Source organism: Sipha flava, unplaced genomic scaffold (genome assembly GCF_003268045.1).
Source record: "Sipha flava isolate LNK unplaced genomic scaffold, YSA_version1 18284_pilon_pilon, whole genome shotgun sequence".
NCBI classification, from domain to species: domain Eukaryota; kingdom Metazoa; phylum Arthropoda; class Insecta; order Hemiptera; family Aphididae; genus Sipha; species Sipha flava.
The window spans coordinates 958-8,850 of NW_020272243.1; the positions used below are offsets into that span (position 1 = coordinate 958).

General features: G+C 31.1%; 2 long non-coding RNA genes across 2 annotated transcripts; both read right to left on the reverse strand.

The window, feature by feature from the left end:
• Positions 1 to 573: 573 nt before the first annotated feature.
• LOC112680928 lies at positions 574 to 2,719 on the reverse strand. Its single transcript, XR_003148356.1, has 2 exons — positions 2,079 to 2,719; positions 574 to 1,123 (listed from the first exon to the last, which is right to left on the reverse strand). It is a non-coding gene; the product is annotated as an uncharacterized LOC112680928 (long non-coding RNA).
• A 4,485-nt stretch (positions 2,720 to 7,204) lies between these two features.
• LOC112680927 lies at positions 7,205 to 7,811 on the reverse strand. The gene is made up of 3 exons (XR_003148355.1): positions 7,739 to 7,811; positions 7,385 to 7,488; positions 7,205 to 7,318 (listed from the first exon to the last, which is right to left on the reverse strand). It is a non-coding gene; the product is annotated as an uncharacterized LOC112680927 (long non-coding RNA).
• Between the last annotated feature and the right edge of the window lie 82 nt (positions 7,812 to 7,893).

Sequence of the window (7,893 nt, forward strand, 5' to 3'; positions counted from 1 at the left end):
TTCTATGGATGCCCTCTAAAAGATTGTGATTCACTATTCGATATATAGAAGTGTTATTAAGTTAACTTAAGACAAATTGTCCATCCAATACTTTATACACCATTAATTATGTAAATGTACTTAAAAATAGTGCTTTTTATAGTAACAACATAATATATTAGTGTTTCCGAAGTAATGAATTATTTTATTACATAAACAATTTCCTACGCAACCAAATAAAATACTATGAATTATAAGAACTGTGTTACACTATCCTAATATTAACACTGTAAAATATTGTAATCGACGAATTTACTGTCATCATTTATCTAAGTTTCTAAAATTTATTTCGTTTTGCCTTGGATTTTTATAAACCTATACCTTTACAGCCTTGCTCTTCAAATACGATCTTACCTTGCATTAATGTCATAATATAATTAATTAATAATGGAGTATTTTCCCTTAAAAATGGTTTCCTTTGAATTCGTACCGATTATATAAATGTTGTCCTATATTTCCTAATAAATAATGTTTTATGTAAATTTTATTTGTATTGTGTACAATCCATGACATAAATTATAATAAAGACAATAATTAAAATGAAAATAATATATATTCGCTTAAATAAGAAATAAATCGTGTAACACTACAGGCAGATACAATTTTCACCAAAATATATTTACATATACAAGTATCAAAGTCGAAATAGAATCGTTATTTAAGTGTAAACAAAGTACAATGAAATGCCGATCTTGAATGTACCGAATATTATAACATCATCGTATATGAATGACGTTGATGATCACCTAGAAGCTGTATTCATCAAAATATTTGATTTAGTGTACGAGTATATTCCAATATTTGTCTTTGTTTTTTTTTTAGTTGTTGTTTCATAACTATAATACTCATTAGATAAATCATTTTGAAATTAATAGGTAAAATAAACAAGTAACATAAATTACGTTTCAATATTAATTAGTTTATTATAATATAATATTTACCCACGAAAATATTCATCAAATCATGTGGTTTTAAATATATTTTTGCAATTGGTCCAATATCATATCTTTCAATTTCTATTCATTTCATACTCGACTTGCATTCCTTATTCGTTCAAGAAAATTAAATCTATTGCTAGTAAATGCTGTAAACAATTTATATTTGATGATTGTACTTAAAGTGTGTTATCAAACTTACCACATTTACCTACTACCATATAATCAACAAAACAATAACAACAAATATACATTTATCAATAATAATATTGGTGTTATTTTGAAAAATCGAAAGTTTACCACGTCGAGATGTTAAAAAATAATGTAATCTAAAGATCTGATTAGATTAAGTTTTGAATCAATGTAAAATAGTATCATAAATAATTTATTACTGTTACGTCTGTAACATTTGTAACAATGCCGAACGTAGTTAAAACGATGAAATAAACAAATTTTAATATTGTACAGATACTCGTTTACGGGGATTTATTTCATCAAAGACGATACATCTACTTAGGGATAGTAGACGTCAAATCTCCGATAAAAAAAACCCCGTTCGTAAACGGTATGTATAAACTATTAGACTTGTGAAGAATAAAATAAAAACGCAATGTTTAAATTATTCCGTGGCGCGCAAACAATTCATGGTGCATATATATATATATTTCAAAGACAGTTTTTAATGTTTTTGGCGTATATACAATCGTATCTCGTAGTATCGAGGGATCAAGGGGAAAAAATTCGACTTATCAAAAATTCGAGTAACCGAGGGTAGTTCACCGGAAATACTGAACGAAAAAGTCCGAAACTTTGAGAAGCTGGGGTTGCGAGGTTCCACTGTGTACCAGTGTTTGAAAATCGTACGCGTGAACGGTGTTGAGTAAACATGTACAAGGCACGTAAACAACAACGTCGAGCGACGTCACAACACGAAAACGGTATACTGAAAACGGACGAAATTCGCTTGCGAAACGCGCGCGCGCTGAACTTTCACGGAGTTTGTCCGGGTAAAATGGCGCGCGAACACCGACACGACCGAAAACAAAGATTGTCGCGCGTTATCGTGTCGCCCCGGTGTAAAGTTATTCGGAAAAACGTGTTTACCGTTCTGCCGTCCGCGACGGTGATGGTGGTGGTGGTCCGTGGTGGTCCGGCCGGCTGCAGTGGCGTTCCGATCGGCCGCGGTCACCGTCAGACCGCCGTGCGGGACCGCTCGGACGGATATCAGCGCGCAGAGGACCGAGAAAAGGGCCAGCGACCCCGGAGAACGACGGGAACACGTCATCGTGACTGTCCTATGGCCGCCGCGTGACGATCTCGCAGGACGTGATGTGGACGACGATACCTGATGATCCGGTCCACTAGCTAGTACGCGCGTTAAGTGCACGCGGCCACCCGTCCGCGAATCCGTTTTATACGTTCCCCGACCACGGCGGCGAGTCGACGATTTGCACAATATTATTATTTACGAACGTTATCGGTTACCACTTCTATTTCTCCTCGACCCGCTGTTGGCTCGGCGCATCATGTGGGACGATAACAATAATAATAACACGAGCGTTATCGGTTGCGACGCGACGGGGGAAAGAAAAAAATAAAAATAATCATAATACCGCGGCCTTTCCTGTTTGTTTTCATTATAATACACGTACTGTAATCGCGGCTGGCCAATGTCACAACTACGTGTTATTTGTTGTCGTACCGCACAGTATGGTACGCGCGCGGTCTCATTTATTATTATTATCAGGGCTAGGATTTGTATGGAATAAAAAATTGTAAAATATTCATTAAAATTTCTATAAGATTAACACAAAAATATTGTTACAAAAAAAAATATTTATTTATTGAAATACATCAATGGTCGTCTGTTTGTCATAATATAATGTAATTGAGAAATAAAAAAAAAATGTATGTTTTACACTTTAATCAGCAGGGCTAGAGAATTGACTACGAAATATTAATATTAAAATATAAATATTAATTACGAAATATACTATAAAACATAAATTGTTCGCATTTTCATAGTCGAAATATGCAATAATATGCGTTTTATCCAAAAATATGCGAAAACATGCAATATAAAAACGCCACCGTTTACCTCATCACGATATGATTCGTGGACATTACCGACAAGCTAAACAATCAGAAGTCGCAAAAAAAAACATGCTATTGCGTACACAAATCCTAGCCCCGATTATTATTATGCGTTTTACCGTTGCGTACGTACGCGTGCGTGTGCATACGTATGTTCGCCATATGTATATAGACTGTACCGTATTGTCACGCGTACTTATACGAGCCGCGTGTGTTGAGAAACGTCGACCCAATTAATCGTCGTCACTTGTGCGCTCGTTGCATAATGGAATTTTAACGCGATGCGTTTTCGATACTACAACCGTGAACAGGTACACGCATATATACGTACATACGAGCCCACACTCAACGCACACAACCAAGACCTACAACGCCGACCCGGTGCAAGAACGAGGACGCGACGGCGCGTGCCCCTGTGCCACGGGCGACCTGCGTGATCTCGCGAGTGTATCGTTATCGCTTTACGCAGAGTAGGTCATGGAAATAATGTGTTTTCATGGCGTTCGACGACGGGCCGACGGTGTTTTACAATTGAAAATCCTGTACGAATCGTACAGTACACTGCCGGTTTATGCGCTGCACGTGCGGACGACACGCGGAAATTCGTTCCGTCCTCTCCCGCGCGCTATAAAGACTACCCCACATCTCGGTTGTATTTTGACTGCGGTCGCTGAAACGAGTAATTCCTTCACGTTCACGTCCAATGCCGCCCGCATTATCGTTAATCTTCTTTTTACAAACGAAAAGTAATCTGTTTCGGAAGAAATCGACGGCGCGCTTTTCGTTTTGTTTTCGTATCGTTTTTATTACTCGACATTCGATTAAACCTTTGTCCGACGTCTATAAACCGCATGTTGCTGCGGAATCATAAGATTATAAATTCTGGTTTCCTTGATGTAAGCCGTGGATTCGGTGTTTTTGGTAATCTCTGGAAAAAATAAATAATCTGTATACTATAACTATATGATTAATCAATGTACCGCGCAGTCTTTTCAAGAAAATACGAAGTAATATCTTTAATTTCGTTGTTAAAATTGTCATTATTAAACGGTGTCTCAATAATGTAAATAAAATTCAAACATCGTAAAGTGAAGAGCTCATTATAATTTATGATATCATACATACGTTTTGTTACGCATCATGTATTTTTTCAATATACACAACAATTTAAAAATATAGTGATACCTCTAAATACTTAACACTCTATGCCGCTGATATTTTTTTCGCCATTTGAAGGTATCAGCTATTCGGAGAGATAAGACTGCATTTTGTGTATCGATCAACAACTATGTATACCATTTATTCAATGTAATAATGATATAATTTATTTTTATTATTTGTACGTAGTATTTAAAATTATTTATGTATGTTGTATGTATGAAAATATTTAATTTTAAACATTTATGAAAAAAAAATATAATTGTAAGATAAAACTTACAATTTATAAATAAAAAAATAAAAAACAATTACTTTAACTCGTACATGACTTTGCCGCGTAGTCATATCGAATATCTATGCATTTTCTAATTCGACTTTACAGAAAAGCAATAAAGTATTCCTTACCTCGATTGAAGATATTTATTTGCGTATACCTTTCACTGTTGCCAATGCCTCCCGTTGATTTTTTATTTTCTATTTATAATTATTCCGATGACTAAACTGATAAAAAAAAATATAATAGTTATGTAAGAGTGTATATTTTAATTATTTCATATATAGATTCCATTGTAAATTTACGAGAGTAAAAAATCAAGATCAAAAATTAAAATGCCATAAAAGTATCCAAAGTGTGTCCCACATTTAGGTTTCCTGTAGATATTTAATGGAAATGTCCCCGTTCCCAAAAATATGTCCACTATTTGTAGATGCTTGTTAAGGAAGATTCTCAGTGTAAATATTTGATGGGAGTACCTACTGGATTTAGTATTAGTTATATTAGGATTGCCATAAATTTATAAGGCGAAACCAGACAAAACAAACAAATTATTGACAAATATACTTTTTATATAAATTTTAATATACTGAAAGGACCAGTGGTGTATACAAGGAGGGGATGTGAGGGTCAGTTCCCCCTAGGCCTTTTTTTAAATGTTATAAAATAATGTTCTTGGTGTGAGGGCGTTAGAAACGTAAATAAAAAAATAATAAAATAAAAATTATGATTTGTTTGCAAATCATCACCCCTCCCCCCCTATCCATACAAAAGTTATGTATGCGTCACTGAAGAAGACCATTAATGGCCAGCAATATAATATTTAAAAATATTTTTGTAAAATAAAATATATTATATGTGTAAATTACAAATTATGTTTTTATTATATATTGTTAATCGATTACGATTAAAAATGTACTTTGAGATAAACGAGTCGAAATTAAAAAATTAAACAATACTACATTTCCTCTAGACGTCTAAGCCGGGACGCATATTAGCATTCTGGGGTCGGTCTCGTCACCGGTTATCATTTTAGCTTTCTGATTGGTCGTTTGATTTTGCTACGCTTTTTAAAAACTGTTATCTGGTATTATGTGTTATTTAATATTATCACATTGCAATGCATATTTACTATTTTTTTTTTTTTTATAAAGTGTGAATATAAATAATCTTTAAAAGAGTTTTTACTTTTTGTAGGTAGATTTTTAAGTAAAATATTATGTCGAAAAGTTTCAAAAAAAAAAAAAAAGTTAAAAAGTTAAAAAATGGAATTTGATGATAATTCATTTCGTTCTAATTTGTTTTCACACACCAGCTTGTATTAGTATTTTTACCATGAATACTAATCCAGTTACAAATATCTTGTTCGGAAAACATACTAGAACGAAAAGAATTATTATCAAATTCTATTAATTTAAACATTTTAAGATACTTTTTGATTTATAATATTTTATTTAAAAAGCTACCAACTAAAAGTCAAAAGTCAGAAATAAAATTAGAAGATTATTATAATATAATATTATATTATATTCAACAAAAAGTCAAAAAATCATTTTAAGATACTTTTTGACTAATAAAATTGTACTTAAAAAGCTACCTACAAAAAGTAAAAACCCTTTTAAAGATTATTATATTCATACTTTATAATAGTATCATAAATAATAAATAGGTATTGCAGTTCGATAATATTAAATAACACATAATACTAGATAACAAGGTTATAGGTAACAGTTTTAAAAAAGCGCAGCAAAACCAAACGACCAATCAGAAAGCTAAAATGATAACCGGTACCGAGACCGACCCCAGAATGTTAATATGCAGCCGGCATATATGGACGTCCCGAAAACATTTTTCGGGACACTAGGACACGAAGTCCAAAACCAATGACAATCCCGGTTTTCCGGGACATATGGCAACCCAAAGCTATATCAATTAAATAGTCTTAAACTTGAATCACACAGTCAGGAAGTAGTATTTTTCTTGTTTAGTGATTAAAAGTGACCTTAAATTTTCATCAAATTAAGTAAAAATTGAAAAATTGGTAAAATATAAAATAAATTTTATATGATCAATACGATGCCATTGAAGTAAATTTTTAAATAGGATTATGTCGCATAACATTTTAAAAATGTAAAAGTCATCAATGGACAAACCTTAAATAACGAAACATTTATCTATAAAACAGATTTTATTTAAACTAATATTTATTTTATCATCTCGACAAAAAAATAAAATGTAATAAAAACTGATAACTGCATTGGAGAATTAAATTGTATTTTTTCTAATTTTTAAAACTATCATATTAATGCGTTCTCTGATTTAATGATGGTCATTCAAAATCTCTTAATCTAAATTTATTATTATTAATATATATTACTTATTTAATTAGGTAATGAATTATATCTAAATCAAACACTGACACTGATTTTTCATCAAATCTGTACTCAAAATCGATAATTAATTCATCTAAAAATGGATAAAAATAAACAAAACGATATGAAAAAAATCTCTGGATTTTTATTCGATGAATTAGCTATATAAATAAATTGTTTTGTTTTTCTTAGGATTTTAATATCGTCAACAATTCCTAATTTTTTTTCAAGTATTTTATGCTATTAATAATTATTGAATAAACATTTTCAACGCTGTTTTTTTGTTTTTCTTTTGAAATAAATAGTACATCATTTAATTTAGAACCCGATAATGTATATTGAATTATCATGTATATACCATTGAAAATGTAAAGTGGAAAATGAAAAAAGGTTACTTAGCTCCTGAAACAATTTTGATTTTGATAGATGATAAAAATATCCCAGTTCTGAAAAGAAAACATATCAGATTTATTAAGATAATTTATGTAAATTATTGAATTTGATTTTTATACCATTAAATATTTTAAGTCTAAAATTCAAAAACCAAAACGAAAAGGGGATCCCCGGCTCCCGGAGGAAAATTGATTCGGGTGGATCCAAAAAAAAAATCCAGGTTCTGAAAAAGAAAACATAAAAATAAATGAATAAATATTTGAATATTTTGAAACAAAATAAGATTGATTAATTTAAATTGAATTATAATTTAAATTTATGAGCAACATTTATTAAGAGTAATAATTATTAGTTAGTTTTAATCTAATGATTTAAAAGTTTCGAGATATTCTATGTATATCAAATTAATTTGATTTTTATACCATTAAATGTTTAATGTATAAAATTCAACAAAAAAAATTATAAGTAGTTACCCGGCTCTCCAATGACACTTCCTTTGGGTAGAAACAAAGAAAAATCCAAGTTCTGAAAAGAAACATATCAAATTTATTAAGATAATTTATATAAATTAAATGAATTTGATTTTTATACCATTAAATATTTAATGTATAAAATACAACAAAAAAAA